Source organism: Protopterus annectens, chromosome 15.part0 (assembly GCF_019279795.1).
Source record: "Protopterus annectens isolate FY-2018-M chromosome 15.part0, PAN1.0, whole genome shotgun sequence".
Lineage (NCBI taxonomy): Eukaryota > Metazoa > Chordata > Ceratodontiformes > Protopteridae > Protopterus > Protopterus annectens.
This window is the reverse complement of record NC_056749.1, coordinates 7,716,696-7,740,241: the sequence shown is the minus strand read 5'-3', so window position 1 is coordinate 7,740,241 and position 23,546 is coordinate 7,716,696. Positions and strand designations below refer to the sequence as shown.

Genomic DNA, 23,546 nt, shown 5'->3' with positions numbered 1-23,546 from the left:
CACACCCCTTACAGATATGCTGAAAATCCACTTTATAATACTAGCATCAACACTGACGAGCTATTGTATGAGTTTCTTCTCCGTTTTGCCTTAAACACTTGTAATATAATTGATTTGTGCTATGGTATGCATTTCTTCATTATTTTGTCCTGAAGTCTGTGTATTATTTGTGCTGGTGTTTACTGTATGAAACTGATCAAAATCTACGGTCTGATCCCTTTTATCGTCCCTCAGTGCAATATTTGCACTGGCTTCTGAAAACAATAAACTAGAAGCTATTACATTCTGAGCATCTATATTTGAAATAGTGTGAACTTGAGACTTTGCAGATGTTTGCTTTGTGTTTTGTCTGAAAATTTGCACGTTACAATACCCTGACTGTGTTTGCATCTGCATTTGCAATCCTGAAACTTAAGTCTGTAATTTGAATTACATGTGCTGTAGCATTTACCTTGATATCTAAAGGCTGTAAACTAGAATTTGTTACAATTTGCATATTATTTAAGATTGAAACCATACTAATATTAGCAGCTGAATCATATTGAGAATCATGAGGAAAGTGTGTATGTTACCTCGCTCATTACAGTGTCAGTCTTTGTTTTGGGTCTGCGTCACCCTGTTGAAGGTCGACAATATCGAAGCTGATAGTTGGCACCAAAATGTCGAAAGCGAAAGTCATCACTCTTGTAAACGGAAATCTCCATAAGGGGAGATTTCCATTTACTGCAATGTAGTGCGATATCTGCGTTGGTATATTTAAGTAGCGGGGGTGTGGGGGGTGCTTGCCCCCCTGCATAAAGCAATTTGTGTTGTGTTTGGGTTTTTATTTTTGTGTGTTCGATGTTCGGGGGTTTCGACATTTTCATGTCGATTATTATGCTGTCGACAGTGAGTTTTCGACAGCATAATATAAACGCTTTGTTTTAATCCTTTTGTGCCTGGAATGATTTAACATTCCTGAACTAATAACATTGAAATTTAAATGAATGATATTAAGTTGTCAATCTCGCCTTCATTCTTGCTGGATGGGTTCGGAGCCGATCCTCGGCTCCAACTCGGCACTTGCTTTAGCTTAGGAACTCCTTTTACCAGCTCGAGGCAACCCTATATCCCATGATGCAAGGCGGAACTACCCCAGATCTCGTTTGCCGCTTAGCGAAAGAGGTCTCCTTTACCAGCAGAGGTAAGTGAATTTCTTGTAAAAGAAAGAAAAAGCTTAGTTAGTATTTTTATTTCCCCTTTTTAGTCATAGTGTAGTCTGTAGGATTACAGCCCACCCTATTCCCTTATTTTTCAAACTTTTATAACTTCCTTACAGTAAAAGTTTTAGTTAGGCCTTAAACCCCAGTGTTAATCCCTTCCTGTGTGTTGTGTGTAGGGGATTAATTTGTGCGTTTGTTGGGGTTTGTCTGTGTCTCTTCCACCTAGGATATGTCTAGGGAAGGCAAGGTCTCAGGCTTCAAGAAGTGTGACTCGTGCTGTCAGAAAATGTCTCTGACAGACGGTCACACTTCTTGTGTTTATTGCCTGGGGCCTTTGCACCTGCAGGACTCCTGTGCTTTGTGTCACTCTTTTAGCCAGAGAGTCCTGCAGGAAAGGAGGAACAAACTTATCCTCCGTGGCTTACTTAAGCCAGAAGGTTCTCCCTCGAAGGCAGGGTCTGGGAAACCTTCTAAGCCACCGAAGGCTCAGGCTTCAGTATCTAAGCCTCCTCCGGTGGCTCCGGCTCCGTCAGAGCCGAGATCGGCTCCGGCTGGAACCAATGTATCTGCCTCGAAGATAGTGGGTTCGGTGCCGGCTGGCTCCGATACCTTATCTACTGTAGCCTTGTCGGCTCCGGCTGGAGCCGACACTTTATCCAGCATCGGAGCCGAGAAACCTTCGGCTCCATCTGGAGTTCAGGGGACTTCGGCTCCGATGGCTCCGTCCCGGAAGAGATCTCGGTCCCCTTCGTTACTGAGTATCCACTCGGCCCGGGTCTCCTCTTTTGTCGGAGCGGAGCCATCGGAGCCGATCTTCGAGATCTTCCAGGCTGTCTGACCACGACTTGGAGAGGGTGGTAAGCAGGCTGTTGAAGTCTCAGGCACTGGCCCAAATGCTCCATAGCCCGTCTCATCAGACTTCGGCTATAGCCTTACCCCTTGAACTTCGTCCTCCGACTCCACACCGCAGTTCGGAGCCGGAGCTTCTCGGGACAGCGACTGTTTCGATGCCAGAGCCAATGCATCCTTCGGCTCCGTCATCCTCGGCTCCGATCTCCTCCTTGAGACCTTCCTTGGAGGGATCCGTCGCCGGGTTTCCCTTGTCGGCTCCGAGGGGCTAGTGGCATCGGACCCTTGTCCGACCCCACTCTCCCTCTCGGGGCTTCGGCTTTGGTAAGCTCGGCACCGACATCGGCCTCAGAGCCTTCCCTCTCAGTGGAGCCGGGCATTCCTGTTTCCTCGGAGCGGGGATATTCCGGCCTCCCGGGAGGGAGCCTTTGAGGTGATGAGGAGTGTCCTGGCCTCTGAGCCTGGTCAATGGTCCATCCCTCTAGCTCCTCCCTCATCAGTGCCTGCAGACGCCTCTTGCTCTCAGGCCCAGGGATCCATCGCCCCAGGTTTCCCCATTGGGAATTTCCTCCTCTTCCGAGGTTTCTCCTGATCCTGCAGGGGAACCCCTCGAAGAGGACGTAAGAGGAAACACACAGACTCCCCTGAGTCTACTACATCTGATACCGACTTAGATGAGTCGGAGGGTTCCCACGATCCCCTCTGAGGATGTCTCTTTTCAGACATCCTTGAGCTCCTCAAACAGAGGGGAATTGGCCTCCATTGACCCCTCCGAGGATGAGTCGGTATACCTGGAGGCTTTTGGATCCCGACCCTCCACCTCCTGGGTGTCTCCGCCTTTCGACCCACTGATGCAGGTAGTGGCTCGAAGGCGTGGCTCCAGATTCTGTGGAACCTGTCCCCAGGAGACCATCCAAATTCATCACGGCCCCTTCGGACAAACAGTTCGTTTCCAAGGGTGTCTCTGTGGATGCTATGGTGGTGGCGGCGGCCACAAAGAAGGAACTGGCGGATCCTTCAGTACCTGTCCATCCTCCTAACAAGGATTCTAGGACCATGGACAGGTATGGAAAGCGGATGTTTTCTTCAGCGACCTTTGCTATGCGTTCGCTGAATTATCTTTGTCACTTCACCAGGCTTCAACGAGATGTTCTCAAGGAACTAGGTGAAGTAGTCCAGGATCCTTCTGCTGCTGGGGCTCAGGAAAAGATTGCCTCGCAGCTTGCAATCCTGAATTCCATATCTAACTCCTCCATGCGGCTCATATCCTATGCGGCCGATGGAGCGAGCAGGGCCGCAGGCACAGGAGTTGCTCTTAGACGCCAAGCCTGGATGCGGCTTTGTAATTTTGCGGACCCCTTTAAGGCGTCCTTCACTAATACCCCCTTTGATGGTTCGGCTTTGTTCTTCCTCAGGTGAAGGATACCTTGACCAGGTGTGAGCAGGACGGTAAAACTCTTTCTGCCGTTGGAGTCCAGTTTTCCACTCCTTCTAGACCATACCCCAAGGGTCAGAAGGGGAAGATGTGGTTCCGTAAAGCCCAAGGAGCTACACCGGACACACGTGGTCAGTTTACCCCAGAGGCAGAGGGGGTAACAATAATAGACGCCGCCCTAGAGGCAGGGGTCCTCAGAACCAGGGCAACAGGGAGTCTCTTCCTGAGAAGCCCTTTCAGCACCCCTGAGGTGTTGCCCGACTGTCCACCCTTGGAGGCAGTCGGGGAAGGATTTCGCTGTACCCAGTAGCCTGGCAATCCCTATCTCAAGAGATGTGGGTACAGTCGATCATATCCGAGGGTTACAAAATCCCCTTCAAAGGTTTCCCGTACCTCTTCAATCCCTTCCAGACATCTCACCCGGTCAAAGGGATTTGGCAGAACAGGAGGTTTCAAAGCTCCTAAGAAAAGAGCCGTCCAGACTGTGCCAGCAGACCAGGTAGGATCCGGCGTCTACTCGAGATTCTTTTGGTCCCCAAAAGGACGGGAGATTGGAGACCAATATTAGACCTGAGCAATCTAAACAGATTTGTCAAGAAGGCAAGATTCGGATGGTCACGCTTCAGTCCATTCTGCCCTTTCTGGGCAAGGACAACTGGATGTGCTCTATAGACCTTCAGGATGCGTACTATCACATAAAGATTCACAGACGCTCCAGAAGGTTTCTCCGCTTTCGGCTAGGGACCAGTCATTACCAATTCAGAGCACTGCCCTTTGGCCTCACTTCAGCCCCCAGAGTGTTTACCAAATGCATGGCAGTAGTCACAGCTCATCTGAGACGTCAAGGATTCCAGGTGTTTCCCTATTTGGACGACTGGCTCCTCTCTGCCACCACCAAGTGTCAGCTTCTTCAGTCCAGAGACTACACTCTACAGCTTTGCAGGAGTTTGGGAATTTCAGTAAATTTCGAAAAATCTTCTCTGCTGCCTTGCCAATCTATCACCTTTATAGGCGCGGAATTAAACACCGTCAAAATGTTAGCCAGACTAACAGATCAAAGAATTCTGGACATCCAAAAATTCGTTCGGCTTCTTTTGCAAAGCAACAAGATCAAAGCCAGATTTATACTGAAGGTTCTAGGTCTTATGGCTGCGGCCATTGTTCTTCTACCACTGGCTCGCTTCCACATGCGTCTTCTGCAGTGGATGCTATTCACGCAGTGGTCGTACCACAGTCTTCCGATGAGGCACGAAGTCTTGGTAACACAGTCGTGCCGAGCTCATCTGAACTGGTGGATATCTTCCCCTCTTCTTCATCAGGGCTGACCCTTTATTCCCACTCCTCCAGTTGCCACAGTCACTACGGATGCCTCTCTGATCGGGTGGGGGGGGGGCATTATCAGGGCAGGATGGTCCACGGGACGTGGCAACCCATAGAATACCATCTGCACATAAATGTCCTGGAGATGAGAGCAGTGCTTTTAACGTTGCAAGCCCTCAACGACTTTCTTCCCACGGGGACTATTGCAGTACAGACGGACAACATGTCCGTAGTCTGGTACATCAACAAACAGGGCGGGACCAGGTCCTATCCGTTATGTCGAGAAGCTCTCAGACTTTGGCAATGGGCGATCTCTTCTCAGCGGTTTCTGATAGCAATGCACATCCCCGGCAGGTCCAACCTATTAGCGGACAGGCTGAGCAGATCCATTCTGATGCCTCACGAGTGGTCTCTCAATCAATCTGTAGTGGATCAGATTTTTCTGAAGTGGGGCACTCCTTGTTGCGATCTTTTTGCTACTCCTCAAAACAACAAGTGCCCGATTTCTTCACTCTCTTTCCCCTTCCAGGCCAACCCTGAGAGACTCTCTAACCCAGGATTGGCCCCGGGACTTCTGTACGCTTTTCCTCCTTTCCCTTGATTCCACAAGTCATTCAGAAAGCCACCGCTTTGAGAGCCAAGTTGATCCTCATTGCCCCATATTGGCCTCGACAAATTTGGTTTCCGTCTCTGCATCGTCACCTTCTGGTGCAGCCCTGGCATCTGGACCCAGTTCCGGATCTTTTGATCCACCAATCGGGTCAGCAGCACCGGGCCATTCATTCTCTCAACCTCACTGCTTGGTTGCTCCACTTCCTACCCTAGCCAGGCTACCGATGATTTCGGACTCAGTCAGAGACATTTTAGTGTCTTCCTTGAAGTCGTCCACTAGGACTGTTTATGCTAGCAAGTGGCAACGTTTTTCTATTTGGGCGAATTCCAGAAATATTGACCCCTTTACTGCTCCTGTACATTCGGTTTTAGATTTCCTGGCGGAGGTTTTTCATTCAGGATCCTCGTCATCTACAGTCAAAGTACAACTGGCTGCTATTTCTAAGTATCATGTTGGCCTGCATGACAATAACATTATGTCTCATAGGTTATGCAAGGCTTTTCTGAGAGGAGTTTTCCTCCTAAAACCACCTATAAAGCATCCTCCTCCGCAATGGGATCTAAACTTAATGTTGGCATCCTTGATACTACCTCCCTTCGAACCGTCTGCTTCATGTTCTTTGAAGTTATTGACCTGGAAAACTATATTTTTACTGGCTGTCACTTCTGCAAGAAGGGTTTCCGAGATTTAAGCTCTCTGCATTCGCTCCCCTTATTTGGTTTTTCATAAGAACAGGGTATCATTAAGAACTAACCCTTCCTTTCTCCCCAAAGTCGTATCTCAAACCAACATTAACCAATCTATAGACCTACCAGTCTTTTTCCCAAACTATTCCGACAGAGCTGAACAGAAACTGCATTTTTTGGATGTCCATCGTCAGCTCAGGTACTATTTGCATAGAACTAAACAATTCAGAAAATCGGACCAATTATTTGTCTTCTATGCAGAAAACAGGATAGGTCTTCCAGTATCTAAAGTGACCTTATCCAGATGGTTGACTTCCACTATTTCCTATGTGTACTCTCTCAGAGGCAAACAGCTATCTTCTAAGCCAAAAGCACACTCAACCAGGAGTCTATCCACTTCTGCAGCTTTTCAGGATAGACTACCCATTGATACCATTTGTGCAGCAGCTACTTGGGCTCGCCCCATACCTTTGTCTCTCATTACAAGTTGGACTTGGCCTCCAGAGATAGGGCCAGTTTTGGTTCCACAGTTCTCAAGAGTCTGTTCCATTGAGCCACCCGGGATACAGGTGCTAGGACGCTGTCCCATCCAGCAAGAATGAAGGCGAGATTGACAACTTAACATTTAGAAGTTATGTACCTACCATAACGCGTTCCATGTTAGTTGTCTTCTCTTGCCTTCTTTCTTAGCCCTCCCTCCTTCCCCTGGCCTGGACAGATCTTGAAGAGTTCCTATTAGGTTGTTTCCTCCGGAGCCTTCATATGAGGACTTCTATTAGGAACTTGTGTTCCTAATTATGTTAGGATAGTCTTTAGCAGGGTAGGTTAGCTACCAAACGAGATCTGAGGTAGTTCCGCCTTGCATCATGGGATATAGGGTTGCCTCGAGCTGGTAAAAGGAGTTCCTAAGCTAAAGCAAGTGCCGAGTCGGAGCCGAGGATCGGCTCCGAACCCATCCAGCAAGAAAGAAGGCGAGAGAAGACAACTAACATGGAACGTTATGGTAGGTACATAACTTCTAATTTTTTGGAACACAGTTTTTTAAGACTGCTTTACCCAGTTTTTAACTTTAAGCCACACATTTACTTGCATCTTTAACTTGCATCTTTACTGCATAAGTATTTTTTGACATTATTATGGAATTTACATTTACTGATGTATTTAATTTTTTCTGAGATTTACTGTCTGATTTAGCTAGACAGTGCACTGTAGTAAAAATGAATGCTCACATAAAGAAAACTGAAGTTTGTTGAGAAGGCTGCCAGGTGTGTCTCAGCTTTTTCAGACTCCCCCTTGTAAGGCTTCTGTTGGCTCTGTGATGTCACATTGCAAAGGTGAAAGTTTTGTTGACTGCTCTGGAGATGGTGAAGCTTTCTGAAGCTTGAAGGGTCTAAATTTTTTTTTAGACTTTACTGTAGATTTTCTGAAGTAGGAACACTGCTGCTCTGTAAAACACACATAGTCTGACTGCTGATATATTTGCAAGGTTGCTATGGGGATTTGGGAACTTTAACCGCACATATTGCTCACCTATCAATGGTGGCTTGCCATTGTAAGAATTGACACGACTGTAGAATACTGAAATAAACTGTAAATAACTGAAAGAAACTGGAATGAGGATGGAATGAATGTATTTGTTTTAATTACCCATAACTGTTCTGAACGGGTGCCATTCTCCCCTTTATTTGCCAAACCTTTGTGTACTTTTCAGAATAAAAGTCTGCATGCTATGTAGTTCTGTTAAGAATGTTTTATTATTTACAGTGGAAGTAGATGCCAATAATATCAGAATCTAAACTTACTGTCTCCAATAGCAGTTCTGATAAACTGAAAAAGAGTGAATTGTAATGTCAGTAGATTATGCCCTTATTATACTGTCCTTAAATTTTGTACTCAGAATGTCAAATCTTAATTTCTGCAATAACAGTGCTAATAAACTGAACAGATTGAATTATGATGCCTGTAGGTTCTGCACTCCTTATGCAGAGAATCATTCTTTTCCTCCTGAATAGTATAAGTAATATTATGGAATGCTGGATATTTGACCTGATTTCTGCACTCACTCACTCTCAAGTGTCTGTACCAAACCTCTGTGGACTGCACTGCAATGAGTTTCTGCTTCACTGTGTATGAAGTATCTCATAATAATACTAAAACCCTGTAAATTTCTTCACACCTTTTTAACTTTGGTTCCCAAGCCTGTTTGTACTTAATATACTGAAGATTCTTTTAGCACATTTTATTCTTATCAGTAGTCTTGGCCGAAGATTACGAAAACATTATAATATGGTTGAATTTACTATGTTTATGTCTAACAAAATACATTTATGTGAAACTTAAACTTGCAGATAGTATCCCCTTATGTATCTGGGCAACCACTGCAGTACTCTTTCACATGAATACTCACTCAAGAAGGCCTGCCTTTCTAGGGAGTTGATTCTCCTGCTAGTTCCATAGTTTGCAGCACAGATGTATTAGGAGGTAGAATGTTTCTGGGGCATATATATTCTTTCACAACACAGTTCAAAATGTCCTTCCATTTCACTGTGAACAGTATTCATTACATTAGGAATACCCTGACAAGGGTGGCCTGACGTCCGGTGTCCCAAAGCCTTAGGTTGCTTTAAGGTATGCCACATATCACATGTATGCTCCTCACATAGAGAAGGGCGTAAAGGTGATGTTGAGATGTACTATCCTTAGAACTATTTTGCCACCAGTCTGAACACCTGTTCTGTTGCTGGTTCACCAAGCTGTTACAGATAAGTGTCTCATTGGAGTTTTACTTATCTTTCTTTTTGTTATTGTTTATGGGGTTTCATGTCATCCAGGAAGGGTAAATGCCAGTGTGGGAGACGGATTCCCCATAAAGACTGCCATGAACAGTGTCTGTTTTGCCTTGATGCCTCGCTTGACCATACATACTGTTCTGTTTGTCAGGGCTTTGTGCCTGAAACCCTTCGCAGTAGACTCCCTTCTTTAGTGCTTTGTGTTGAAAACCAGCGTCTTAAGCAAGGACACGAAGGAGGGAACTTCCCGCTCCAAGGGACACCCTTAGTGAAGAAGGCCAAAAAGCTTAGGCAGGAATCTTCCGCTGTTCAGCCTCTGCTGGATGTCTCTCTCAAGGCACGTGAATACTCTGGGGTTCGCCTGGCTTTATCATTGGATTCCTCTGCTGTGACTGGGTTGGAGGCCACTGGGGATCCAACTTTAAGAACATCTGAGGAGGCTTTGCCGACGTACACTTTGGACGTTCAGGGGGAACCACAGCTGATTATCTCCAAGGGCTCTAGGCATGCTCCTCAGATATTAGTCAGATAAGAAGTCCCTACTACCATCATTGAATACCATCCCGGGTCAGAGCCTTCCACATTTTATAAGACAGACATCCCATTGAAGAAAACATATTACTCCTGCTCCTAAGGACCCTCAAAGTGAGCGGCAGTCCATTACTCAGGGCTTGTTTAGTGCTTTGATGGCATTGAAACCTCCTTAGGGAGTTTCTGTTCCAGTCCCCCCCCCAGTCCTCTACTCCCCCTAAAAAGACATAGGGAACATGATTCTTCTGAGGTGGAGCTGGATTTGGATGAGGAAGCCCTTGCTTACTCTTCTCAGATTCCCTCTCCTTTGGATTGCGGATTAGATGAAGAGGAACCTACAAGTCCTGATACTCGCTTTGAAGGGATTTCTTTTGGGCACACTATCTCAAGGGTGATGGATTTCTTTAAATTGGATTGCACTCTGATTTCTGAGGTACAAAAAAGGTACCATGAGTTGTTGCAAATGGATTCTCCTAGGACTTCATCGGTTCCTCCTGTTCTGGCTGCCTAGTTGGATGCATTTTCCAATGCTTCTCAGCCCCCAAGAAACCTGATAGGTTCTGTAGGGTGCCTGAGGACTACAAATTTTTGTACAAGTGTCCTACTGACCCATTGGTGATGTCTGTATCGTCTGACAAGTCCCGTCAATTGCTCAGACCATGGAAAGGTTGTGCAAGAAGTTTTATACCTCTGCTACCTTGGCTTTTAGGGCTGGGAATTATCATACCTATATGTACAGGTATTTGTTGGTGCTCCTATCCCAGGCCTGTCGGGTTATTTGTGATCTTCCAGACTCTGAGGATAAAACTTTGGGCCTTTTCCCATTAGGGACTTCCTCCCAGGTCATTCCATGAAGTGTAGTTATGATTCAGCAGATGCTTCTTCTAGGGCTGCTGCTTTTGTGTCAGTGATGAGTTATTCTTGAGTTAGGCTTCAACCTTTGCCTGGTGATATTAAGGCTAAGGTGATGGATGCCCCACTTGTTGATAAATACTTGGTTGGTGAAGCTGCTGCTGATATGTTTAACTCCCTTCAGGACAAGGGCAACGCGTTACAGTACCTTAAACATGTGTTTGTTCCTCCTGTGCCTAGATTTCAGAGAAATTATCCCAGTAAGTCAGCTTTTGTTCATAAGCAATCTCGCCCTTTTCCTAAGGGAAAAAATGGTGGCAAGCAGGCTGTTCCTGAGAAGGCTGCTCAGACTTTTGTGCGTCAGAAGTCTCCTTTTGCTGACAAAGCAGGTGCTATCTGACTCTCCTATTCTTCCCTGCCATTTTCATCTTTTTCTTTGCCTCTGTTTCTCTTCCTGCTTGGCTACAGATTACTCAAGATTCCTGGGTCATGTCTGTTATCCGCCAGGGGGTATTTCATGGTCTGGAAGTCCCTTTCCCCTTTTATGGGTATTCCTCAGCCCCTTCAGGAACAACTGCCTTTCTTTCCAGAGGTGCTTTGGGACCTTTTGATTCAGGGTATGATTCAAGAGTTGCCTGTGTCTCAAATCTGGAGAGGGTTTTATTCCATGATGTTTCTAGTGCCCAGGAAAGAGGGTACTTTGAGATCAGTTCTAGACCTCTCTCATCTAAACACTTTTTTTCTGAAGGTGCCCTCCTTTTGAATGTTGTCCCTTCAGACTTTGTTCCCTCTTATGCTTCTGCAGGCTTATATGATGTCTCTGGATCTCAAGGATGCTTATCTCCATATTCCAGTTCATCCTCTTTTCAGGACAGGTTTACATTTCTCTGTTGCTTCCTAGCATTTTCAGTTCTGTGATTTGCCCTTTGTTTTTCTGCTGCCCCAAGGGTATTCACCAAATGCCTCACTCCTGTGATTGCTTTTTGTTGGATTCAGGGGGTCCACGTATTTCCTTACTTGGACAACCTTCTATTTCAGGCATCCTCTCCAGAGATCCTGTTACAAAGTCTTCATTTTGCCATTTCTCTTCTCAAAGCCTGGGGATCACAATAGACTTCAAAATTTTTTTTCTGACTCCTTCTCAAGACCACATTTTTCTGGTGTGCGGAATACAGACCTTGCCTTTGCTAGCATCCATGCCCCCCCCCCCCAAAGTTTTAACTCTCATTTTGCTTCAAACTCTTTTTCCTCTAGCTTCTGTGACAGCCAGGGAATTTCTGAGAGCTCTGGGATTCATGGCATCCAACATCCCTGTGCTTCCTCTGGCCAAACTCCACATGAGAAAATTTCAGTGGTTCCTGAAGTCAGTTTGGCTTCAACACAAGCATCCCCTAGAATTTGTAGTTCCTCTTCTATCATGTCTCAAGAAAGAACTTCAGTGGTGGATCAAGCAGTTGTTTCTGAATCCAGGGCTTCCCTCTTCATCGCCCTCTTCCCTCTCAGGAGCTCTTCACAGATGCTTCATACATGGGATGGGGAACAGCATTTGGCTTCCTAAATGTGCTGGGGGCGTGGTCACCTCTACAACAGAAATAACACATCCGTGTCAAAGAGATGAAGGCTCTTCTGCTAGTGCTTCAGGCTTTTCATCCTGTTCTCTCCCCAGGTCCTCTCAAGGTATTTACAGACAATACCACAGTGATGTGGTATACAAACAGGGTGGGACAAGGTCTTATCTTTATCAGTGTGAGATCTTGCTATCTAGTTTCGAGTGACTCTTCAGGCAGTTTATGTTCCCTCAGGTCAAAACATTGTGGCAGACACTGAGCAGGTCCTTAACTCCAATCCCACGAATGGATGCTTCACAGGGATGTGTTTCTGGACATTGTCCACCACTGGGGTACTCCTCAAATAGATCTTTTTGCCTCCCCTCTGAACATACAGCTTCCTCTGTTTTGTGCTAGAGTCCCAGGTCTTCTGGTTTGGAAGGTGGACGCTCTGTCTTTTTCTTGGAAGGAGATGTTTCTTTACACTTTTCCTCCCCTTCCCCTAATTCCCGAAGTCCTGTTCAAAATTCAACAGAATGCTCCCTCTTGTTGACGACTCCCTTTTGGTCGAGACAACATTGGTTCCCTTTTCTGCATTTAGCCAGGTGCAGTTATCACAAGTTACCTCACAGGGCGGACCTACTCGCAAGACAAGGGATCCATCCATCCCCACCTGTACACTTTTCAACCAACACTGTGTGTGATAGAAGTATGAATCCACAGACACCTTTTTTGAGGGTGTGCTTAGGGTCCTGCAAGAGGCCAGGAAACGCAATACTAGGAAATCCTGTTTATCCAAATGGAAGAGGTTTTCTGTTTAGTGTCTTTCTCGTAACTTGGATCACATTCTGTGGCTGTTCCTTTGGTTCTCTCCTAACTGTGTGAATTGCTCAATGCTGGATTGGGTTATTTTTCTGTTAAGGCCCACTTACCAGCCATCTCTGCTTGTCTGCCTTTTTCTCTTCCTTTTGCTTTTAGATTTGAAGCTAAACAATTCCTTAAAGGCGTATTTCATATCAAGCCTCCCAGGAAGCCTGCTCCTCCCCCTTGGGATCTTAATTTTGTTTTGGAAAATTGACTCGGGCTCCTTTTGAGCCTGCAGCTTCAATTTCCTTGCAACACTGCTCTTGGAAGACTGTAATTTTGTTGGCCCTTACTTCTGCCAGATGGGTGTCTGAGCTTCAAGCCCTTATGGTTTGTCCTCCGTTTTTTGGTGTTTCATAAGGACAGGTTGTCCTTGCTTACTAATCCTTTTATACCAAAGGTGGTAAATGAGTTGTCCCTTAATCACTCTATTCATTTGCCCACTTTTTTTCTTTCCCTGCAGTCTGCCATTGAGAAGGTGCTGTACACATTGGATGTGCATAGACAACTCAGATCTTATATGAGTAAGACTAAGACTTTTAGGAAATCTGATCAGCTCTTTGTTTCCTTTCATCTTAGATGTTTAGGATTAGCTGTATACAAGCAAACTATTTCTTCTTGTATCTCAAAAGCAAAAGCTATTTCTTTTTGTTATTCCTTCTGTGGTAAGAGCCTTTCTTATTATAAGGTTCATTTTACTAGAGCTGTGGCTGCTTATGGTGGTTTTTCAAGGGTTTGGATACTAATTCTTTTTTTCTGAGGCAGCCACCTGGAGTTTTGTTCATGCATTTACCAAGCACTGCAAGTTGGATGGAATCTCTAGAGCTAGAGCAGGTTTTACTAGGCCATCCTTCATGGCTTTCTAGAGGGCTTTACTGGGCCTTCCTCCTCCCAGGTTTCTTCCTGAGATTTGGCACTTTCCCTTAAATAATGAATACAGCAACAGTGAAATAGAAAGAAATAGTACAGTTGTGTAGAACCTTACCATAATGGATGGTAGGTGTCCTTCTCTTCACTGTTGCAGTATACACTCCCTTCTCCCCCTGGTCCTTTGTTCTTCTGGATGTGCTCTTATCCTCTTTTTTTTACCATGGGCTGGCATTCCTACTGGGTCTCTCACTTTTGAGGATGGTACGTCTGGATGTCACCTTTATGCCTTGCGCTATGTGAGGAGCATACGTGTGACATACAGCTTACTGTAAAGCAACCTAAGGCTTTGGTATATTGGCTGGACATTGGGCCGCCCATGGCATGGGATCCCTAATGTAATGAATACTGCAACAATGAAGAGAAGGACATCTACCATTATGGTAAGATTTTACACAACTGTACTTTCCCACAAATTCCATTTTTTCTATGTAATTTTCTCCTATTTTCTAAAGGTACCACTTCTTGTTCCATTTAATTTAAAATATGGAGTACTTCAATTACAATTGATTTAGATTTCAGTTTCCGTTTTCAATAACAGCTTTTTAAGCAGTCAGTAACATTAAGTAAGCCATTACTGTGTGTGGTAAGGTTTAGATTCTGTGTAGTAGCTCAAAAGAATAAATCTTATGTTGTAAACGTTCATTAAATTCTTTACTGATGGGGGTTACGGTTCCATCCTCGGAACTGATTTGGCCAATGCACAATCTCGCACCAGCCAAAAACTTCTTGAGCTAACTCCTACCCATAGTGCCCCTCTCCTATCTTCAGATCTCATTTGCTGCACACTTCTCAGATGTGCCAAGCCAGCTCTCGGCTAAGTAGTGATTTGTTTGAAATATATAAATCCTACTGAATATTTTTCTAGTCCTTCACTCTAGTGTTTCATAGTTCCTTCTGCTGTTCTACTTCATGTGTGAGTTTCTTTCCCTACCTTTTGGTAATCTTAGTACCATTGTTGGTACAGCCCCTCTCTTACCCTTGTGATAATCCTCTTACCATTGTTGGTATTACCCCTTCTGTCTCTTTATTTAAAAAAAATATATTTATTTCCTTTTCTGTGGGTGTGTTCTTGGCAATACCTTGCCTTTGATTAAAAACTGTGTATTTTTTGTGATACAATTGGTCTCTTATTAACAGTGACACTATGTCAGACAAGAAGGGGACGACCAGATTAAAGCAGTGTGTGGGTGAAGGATGCCCAACTCTGATGGGCATCTTTCAAGTGTCTACAGCCTCGGAATTACTTACCTCCAGATACTGCTGCTGTGTGAACTCTGTAAAAACTTTAGCTGTCAGACTTTGGCGGTGTGGAAAAATAAATTAACCCTGAAGGCATTACTAAAAATTCCCTTTTCTGAGGCCCTTTCTGAGGCGGCAGTCTCAACACCTCCAAAGAAAGAGAAGAAAAAGAGAAGCCATTCAGTTCAGACTTCTACAAGCTCCAAGGAAACAAAACCTTCTCAGACACTATCGGAACCGACACCAAAATTAACAAAAATGTCTGCACCGACTACTACGGCACCAGAGACTGACTACCTGCACTACGGTGCCGAAGTCAGCGGCAACACCTATTACGGAACCGACAAAGTTTATACCTGCTTCGGTACTGATAGTCACTTCGGTACTAGACACAATTTCGGCACCTGCAATAATCTCTGTTACGACTCCATCCTCCTCGGTGCCGGGAACTGAAATTTTGCCCAGAACCAGATACTCGCCTGCAATTGACCCCTTTTTTGGACTGCAATATAGTCCTTTTCTGGAGAGACCTGACTCTCCATCCGGAGTATCCTACATGTTCCACCAGGAGTCTTTCCAAAATCGACGTGTTGAGGCTTGCCGATCAGCTCTTAGCAGCCAGAGGAATCCCAACCCCTACCAAGACTTCCCTCCCACCTGGGTTTTTCTGCACAGACTCCAACATATCCTTCTTTAACCTCTTGTCAGACTTTGCAGCCCTCGGTACCAATGTCTATCCCAGTGCCTAAGTCTTTGGTCTCCATGATGTCACCTTCCACATTTCCGGAGCCTACCCTTTGGACTTTGTTCCATTCAGAGCCGATCCATCCTTGGGACCATGACTGGTCTGTCAGCAGAGTGACCCCTAGTTCACTTGCAATTTTTTCTATGGTGCCATCTACAGTTCTGGCTGTTTCGGCAGCTCCTAGTCCTCTTGAGGCTCCTATCCTGGAGGCGGGCTCATCGGAGCAGGACATGACTCCGGTTCTGAGGTTGTCCCTCTTGGTTCTGGGCTTCCATCCCTCTTCAGGTGGGCCTGCCTTCCAGGTGATGGAGAGGGTTCTTGCTTCCTCAAGCATGCAGTTGGCACTTCCAGCATCGGAACCTGACCATTCCCTTTTCTCTGGTATCCAGCTGACGCAGCCCACTATGCAGGGACTTTGAGCACGGGAGCAGCAAGAAACCCTGCTCCAGGGCACCCAATGTTCGGAGTTCTCCTCAGAAGACCCCACTGAGGAGTCACCCTGAAAGAGAATGTGCAAGAGGAAGCATGTCGATTCCCCTGAGGAATCTGTCACTGAAAATACAGATTTCACTGAGGGAGAATGGTCCCCACAGTTGCCCCTGAAGATGTCTCCTTTGGAGACATACTGGTGATCCTGAAACAGAGGGGTGACTGGAAGCCCATCAACCCTTCTACTGAGGAATCTGTGTTCTTGCAAGCCTTCCATGCTCGACCCTCTTCTTCCTGGGTGACCCCACCTGCAGATGAGTTGATTAAGCTCATCGTGCAGTGTGGCTAGAAGGCCCCTGACAACGTTGAGCCAATTCCCTGGAAGCCTGATAAAATCCTCTCTCCACCAGAAGACCACCCCCAACTGCTACAGAGGTTTGGCAGTAGATTCCATGGTTTTGGCGGTGGCCACTAACAAAGAACTTGTGGAAGAAGGTTTAGCTGTCTTTCCTCTGAGCAGGGAGTCCCGGATGATAGACAGAAGCAGACTTGCACTTCAGTGACTTTTGCCATACAGTCACTGAATTACATGGCCCGTTTTACATGTCTCCAAAGGGACCTGATTTTGAAGCTTTCAGGTACTTTGGCAGGAGTATTACCTGAAGAGGTGTGAGATAAAGTTGCCTCTCAGCTTGCCGCCCTAGAGTCCATTTCTAACTCCTTCATGCAGTTGATCGCTCATACAACAGAGGGGCAACCAGAGCAGCAGCTTCAGGTGTTATGAGACGTCACATCTAGATGTGCTTATGTGACTTTGAGGACACCTTCAAGTCTCTCTTCATCAATGCTCCTGTTGATGAGTCTTCCTTGATGTTCATCGTGTTTCACTGTTGCAGTCATTACAATTGGGTTATCCTGCTGGCAGGCTACCCGCAGTCGGCCTGAGTTCCAAAGTCTAGGTCCGGCGTCTGTTGCTGTCGCCTCTTCCCTGACATCAGTGCGCCAGGGGTATATAAGATGCAGCCAACGCCATTTTCTTCAGTCTTTCTTGCCGCGCGGTGCCCGAAGCAAAAGCAGTTCGCAAGTGTCGGTCGGCCAACTCCTGAAGTTTTCAAATTCGAATTTCAGATCCGAAGTCTTCATTAAAGCTAAGTACCCCGTTGGGGAAACTTTTTTCTTGCTCCAGACCGGTGTCAAAAAAAGTTAATAACTGTATTTCTTGTGGGAAGCAAATACCTCATAAGGATTTTCATTCTTACTGTATTCCTTGCCTAGCCCTGACCATAACGTTGCTAGTTGTTGGTTTTCTGCTAGATTTAACCAACGCACTATTAAGCATCGGTACAATTTTGCATTTCATTACTTTGGCAGAAGATTTAATTATATAATGCCATCAGATCAGCCGACTACCGGAGTTTACAAAAAAATGAAAAGAAAAAGAAAAGGACAGGCATCCGAGATCCAAAACTGATGACGAGGCTTCTTCTAGGCCTGTCGCCGGTTCTCAGTGAGGCGCTTTCACAGCCCCTGACGCCCGTTACCTCAGAGCCACAGGCCGCTTCTGACTCCCACGTGGAGGCGACTGGGCCTCTGGAAACTCAAAGTATTGGACACTTGGGAACTATTCCCTCAGATGGGTCCAGAGCCACTGAGCAGACATCGGCTTCTGAGGGTGTTTTCAGGCCTACACAGTTATATGTGAAAGCGACAAAGACTAAAGCAGCTCTAAAGACGAAGAAACAAGTACAGCATTCACCTGGACAGGCCTCCATGCCTAAAAAACAGATGCTTTAAATGGCCGAAGACCTTATTACTTTGATCAGGGGTTCTCATCCCCCTCCTGAAAAAGGCCTAGGCAAGAGTTAGAATATGAATTTTCAGACCAGGTTTCCATTTCCTCTGATTCCTCCTCTGAACAGGGTTAAGGATTACTCTATTCCTCCCTATGAGGATTCTGATGCTGAAGAATCTGTCCCTTCAGCCTCTCCTCCTGAGGATTATTCTTTTGGGGAAACACTGCATTCTATGAGGGAGCATTTCCACTGGGAGAGCCAAGATTACTCAGAATCCAAGAAAAGGCTCAGAGATTTCTTTTTATTGCCCCAGCACAGGCCCCTTGCTATCCTGCCTGTTTTAGACATTGTAGATGTATTTACAGAGTCCAGTTTTTCTCCAGACTCTTTACCACCAGCCCCTGTTAAGCCAGACAGATACTACACGGTTCCTGATTCACATAAATTTCTCTATAAGAACCCTTCAGCTGACCCAGAAACCATCTCTCAGGGTCCCAAAGGAGTCAAGGCTTCTACTGCAAAAAACCCTATTCCCTCTGATAGGGATTCTAGGGACCTAGACAGATGGGGCAAAAAGATTTATTCATCTGCTACCTTGGCTGTAGAGCTTTAAATTGCCAATTTCATATGCTTAAGTATCAGCAATATCTTTTATCCTTAAACAGAAAATGCCACCAAATACAAAATGTGCAGACAAAGAAATGCAGGATTTATTGCATGCAGCTGAACAAGTTGGAAAGCATACTTTGCAATGTGGTTTTGATTCTCTTGAGGCCTCCTGCAGGGCCGCTGTTACAGGTTCTGTCATTAGGAGACATGATTGGTTAAAAGAACAAAATTTGCCGGATCATGTTAAAGCAAAACTATTAGACACTCCTTTACAGCATGATACTTTGTTTGGTGCTAAAGCAGAAGAGGTGTTGAAGAAAATGGAGGGCAAAGCTAAATCTATGCAAACAGTCAAGGATTTCTTGCTGGTACAGCCTCCCAGATTTAGCAGGAACTGGCCTACAAAAAATTGGTCCTTTCCAGTGTCAGATAGACCACAAAGGGGCAGATACAGACGCCCTAGAGTCAGGTCACATCCCCAAAGCTCATACAGGCCTAAACAATGGGATGCTTCTACCTCCAAGAGTGGAGAGGAAAAATCACAGCCATACAGGAAACAGTCTCAATGACTTTCCACTTCCAGCACCAAGCACTTATCTTTTGGCAGCCCCTTTGGGGGGAAAGCTAGCACTTTTTTCACAAAATTGGCACATGATCACCTAGGACAAATGGGTTCTAAATATAGTTTCACAAGGCTACAGGTTCCACTTTCACACCCTGCCAAGGCAAAACGGTATACCATACCTGCCATGCAGTCAATGGGCAGAGGCACAAAAACAAGTTTCATCCCTCATGGACATGAGGGCCATTCAACAAGTACCAGAACAAGAGCAGGGTCACGGATTCTATTCAAGACTGTTCTTTGTACCCAGAAAAGGCAAAGCCTGGAGACCAATACTGGACCTATCTATTCTAAACACATATCTGGATATTCCAAAATTCAAAATGTTGACTCTACAGCAGCTTCTGCCCATGTTGGGCAAGAAGGCTTGGCTTGTGGCTTTAGATCTAAAAGAGGCATACCTGCATGTCCCAATCAAACAAACATGCAGAAGATACCTCAGATTCAAAGCTGGCTCAATGCACTACCACTTCTCTGCACTGCCCTTTGGCTTATCTACTATGCCTAGGGTCTTCACAAAGTGCCTGGCACCAGTAATTGCATTTTGCAGACACAGAGGAATACAAATATATCCTTAATTGGACGACTGCCTTATTCAAGCAGAAAAACAAGGACATTATCCTACAGCATCTGGCGTTTGTAAAAAGATTACTGACAAGACTAGGGTACACAGTAAACAAGAAGAAATCAAAACTCGTTACCCTATCGAGATAATTATTCCTGGGTGCAAGCTTAAATAAAACTACCCAGATGGCTTATCTCACGCCAGACAAACACAGACAACTGACTACTTACTTCAAAATGTTGGCAACAAAGACCCAGTTATCTGCAAGAAAAATTCTGCAGGCCTTGTGTTTCATGGCATCCTGCATTCTGCTAATTTCATATGCAAGACTGCATATGAGGAAACTTCAGTGGTATCTAAAAAGTGTTTGGACTCAAAATTGCCACAGCCTGGAAACAAAAATTACCCTCATTCCCTGCCTGCAACAGGAGTTTCAATGGTGGGCAAAAGCCTGTCACCACAACACAGGACAGCCATTCACCTTACCCACAGCCAGGCAGACATTGACAACAGATGCATCACATTACACCTGAGGGGCCCATATGGCAGGAAGATGTATTCAGGGCACATGGTCCGCAAGTCAAATGCATCTACATATCAATCATAAAGACATGCTAGCTGTTCAGAATGCCCTAACAGCCTTCAAGGATCAACTTCATCCAGGACAACTACTAATAAAGATGGACAATACTACAGTCATGTGGTACATAAACAAGCAGGGAGGCACACATTCCTACCCCCTCTGCAGGCTAGCCATGAACTTGTGGCACACAGCATTGACTTACCAAGTATGTCTGCAAGCTCAATTCCTGCCAGGAAGGAAAAATACTCTGGCAGATGAACTAAGAAAAAATCTAATGGATCCCCACAAGTGGAAATTGGATCCACAAGTCTTCAGCATGATAACAATGACCTGGGGATGCCCGGACATAGACCTATTTGCCTCTCCTCACAACTACAAACTACAAAGATTCTGCACAAGGACTTATCACAAGCAAGCATGGAAAGTGGATGCTCTATCTTTCAGCTGGTAACAGTATATGCCTTTCCTCCTCTGCCTCTCCTCCCCAAGGTACTCCTCAAGGTCAGACAAGAGAAACCAAAAATGATGCCGATTGCCCCAGACTGGCCCCGCCAGCACTGGTACCCAATCCTAGAGAGCTTGTCTCACTGCCCAGCCTGGACATTACCTCCAATTCCTCACTTGTTGACCCAACAATACAGCCAGATACTGCACAGCCAACTCATAACCTTAAACCTGGCGGCATGGCAGATAATATAGCCTCTCAAAAGCAGTGATGGATGTTATTTTGGAGGCCAGGAGGCCTAGCAACAGAAAATCTTATGCAGACCAATGGAAGAGATTCTGTGCTTGGAACCAAGCACAAGGCATTGACACGATTGTTCCATATATTCCTCAGATTTTACAATGATTAACTGAGATGCCGGATAAAGGCCTTTCCTTTTCATCAATTAAAATTCATGCCTCTGCCATTTCAGCTCATTACAATACAGAACCACCTATTTTTTCTCATCAGTTACTGAGGCAGTACCTCAGAGGGGCCAAAAACATAAGACTGCCAAGGAGAGAACCAGTACCTGCATGGGACCTCAACTATGTCTTGGAAAAACTCACACTGCCTCCGTTTGAGCCAGCCTCTGCAGCTGACATAAAATTCGTATCCTGGAAAACAGCTCTGCTCCTAGCAATAACCTCCGCTAGAAGAGTCTGAGTTACTGGCACTCATGGCTGTGGAACCGTTTATCATTTTCCATCCTGAAAGGGTTTCACTGAGGACAAACCCTACATTTATGCCTAAGGTAGTGTCCAGTGTGGCCCTTAACCAAACAATTCATTTGCCTACTTTTTATCCAAACCCACAGAATAAGTGTGAGAAAATTCTGCATTCTTTGGACATTCACAGACAGCTACGCTTCTACTTGGACAGAACTAAAGCTTTCAGAAAGACTGATCAACTTCTAGTGGCATATGCTGCAGCATCACAAGGAAAGCCCATCTCAAAACAGACTATTTCAAAGCGGATAGGCCATTTCATTCGTTTCTGCTACTCACAGCATGGCAAATCAGTGCCTAAGGGCATTAGGCCACATTCAACCAGAGCAGCAGCTACTTCAGCAGCCTTCCTCAGAGGAGTACCAACCAAAGACATCTTAGAGGCTGCAACTTGGAGTTCAGTGCATACCTTTACAAAGCACTATCACCTACCTCTGTACTCTATATCCAGGGCAGGCTTTGCCACTGCAGTTCTGCAGGGCCTCATAGCCTCTCCTAATCCTGTTTAGCTCCAGCCTCCCAACCTTAGCTTTGTGATTCAACCCAGTTGTAATGACTGCAACAATGAAACACGATGTCCTTCTCACACCTGGCTAATGTGTCCTTAACTTTTGGGCCAAAAGTACAGTTGTGTACCTACCATAAATGTAGATGTTCGAGTGTATTCACTGTTGCAGTCCAGGTTACCCTCCCACCATCCCCCTTTCTTCTTTGCTGGGACCTAGCTGTACTTTTCTACTCTATATAACTTATGTGGTGTATTTGCTTGTAGATGAAGAAAAAGTTGATGTTAAGTTGTCAATCTCGCCTTCATTCTTGCTGGATGGGTTCGGAGCCGATCCTCGACTCCGACTCGGCACTAGCTTTAGCTCGAGAACTCCTTTTACCAGCTCGAGGCAACCCTATATCCCATGATGCAAGGCGGAACTACCTCAGATCTCGTTTGCCGCTTAGCGAAAGAGGTCTCCTTTGCCAGCTGAGGTAAGTTTTTCTTGTTAAAGAAGAAAAAAAGTTTAGTTAGGGGTTTAATTTCCCTTCAGTATTAGGTTAGCCTGTATTTAGTACAGCCCACCCTATTCCCTTCCTTTTTAAACTTTTAAAATAGTTTTTTCAGTTAAAGTTTTAGTCAGGCCTAGTTCCCCAAGTTATTCCCTTCCTGTGTGTCTGGGTAGGGATTAAGTTGTGTGTTTGTGGGGACTGTTTGTGTATATCCTTTTAGGATGTCTAGGGAAGGCAAGGTCTCAGGCTTCAAGAAGTGTGACCAGTGCTGTCAGAAAATGTCCCTGACAGACGGTCACACTTCTTGTGTGTATTGCCTGGGGCCTTTGCACCTGCAGGACTCCTGTGCGTTGTGTCATGCCTTTAGCCAGAGAGTCCTGCAGGAAAGGAGGAACAAACTGATCCTCTGAGGTTTGTTAAAACCTGAAGGTTCTCCTCCTAAACAAGGGGCAGGAAAACCTCTTAAGCCACCGAAGGCTTAGGCTACAGTGTCCAAGCCTCCTCCGGTGGCTCCGCCCGTCGAGCCGATATCGCTCCGGCTGGAGCCGATGCTTCTTCTGCTAGAGTAGTGGGTTCGGTGCCGGCCGGCTCCGATACCCTGACTACTGTTGCCTTGTCGGCTCCGGCTGGAGCCGACACTTTATCCAGCATCGGAGCCGAGAGATCCTCGGCTCCATCTGGGGTTCAAGGGACTTCGGCTCCGATGGCTCCGGCCCGTAAGAGATCCCGGTCCCCTTCGATACTAAGTATTCACTCGGCTCCGGGTCTCCTCTTTTGTCGGAGCGGAGCCATCGGAGCCGATCTTCGAGATCTTCCAGGCTGTCTGACCATGATTTGGAGAGGGTGGTAAGCAGGCTGTTGAAGTCTCAGGCACTGGCCCAAATGCTCCATAGCCCGTCTCAACAGACTTGGCTACAGCCTCAATTCTTGAGATTCCTCCTCCGACTCCACACCAGAGTTCGGATCCGGAGCTTCTTGGGACAGCGACTGTTTCGATGCGAGCCGATACATCCTTCGGCTCCGTCATCCTCGGCTCGATCTCCTCCTTGAGACTTTCCTTGGAGGGATCCGGTCGTCGGGTTTCCACTGTCGGCTCCGAGGGGCTAGTGGCATCGGACCCTTGTCCGACCCG

The 23,546-nt window shown here is 45.9% G+C and overlaps 1 protein-coding gene across 1 annotated transcript in view; it reads left to right on the top strand.

Annotated features, from left to right (window-relative positions):
• Positions 1-23,546, top strand: part of CC2D1A (coiled-coil and C2 domain containing 1A) — a 3,016,164-nt gene that overhangs the window by 721,039 nt on the left and 2,271,579 nt on the right. The gene's annotated exons all lie outside the window — the stretch shown is intronic.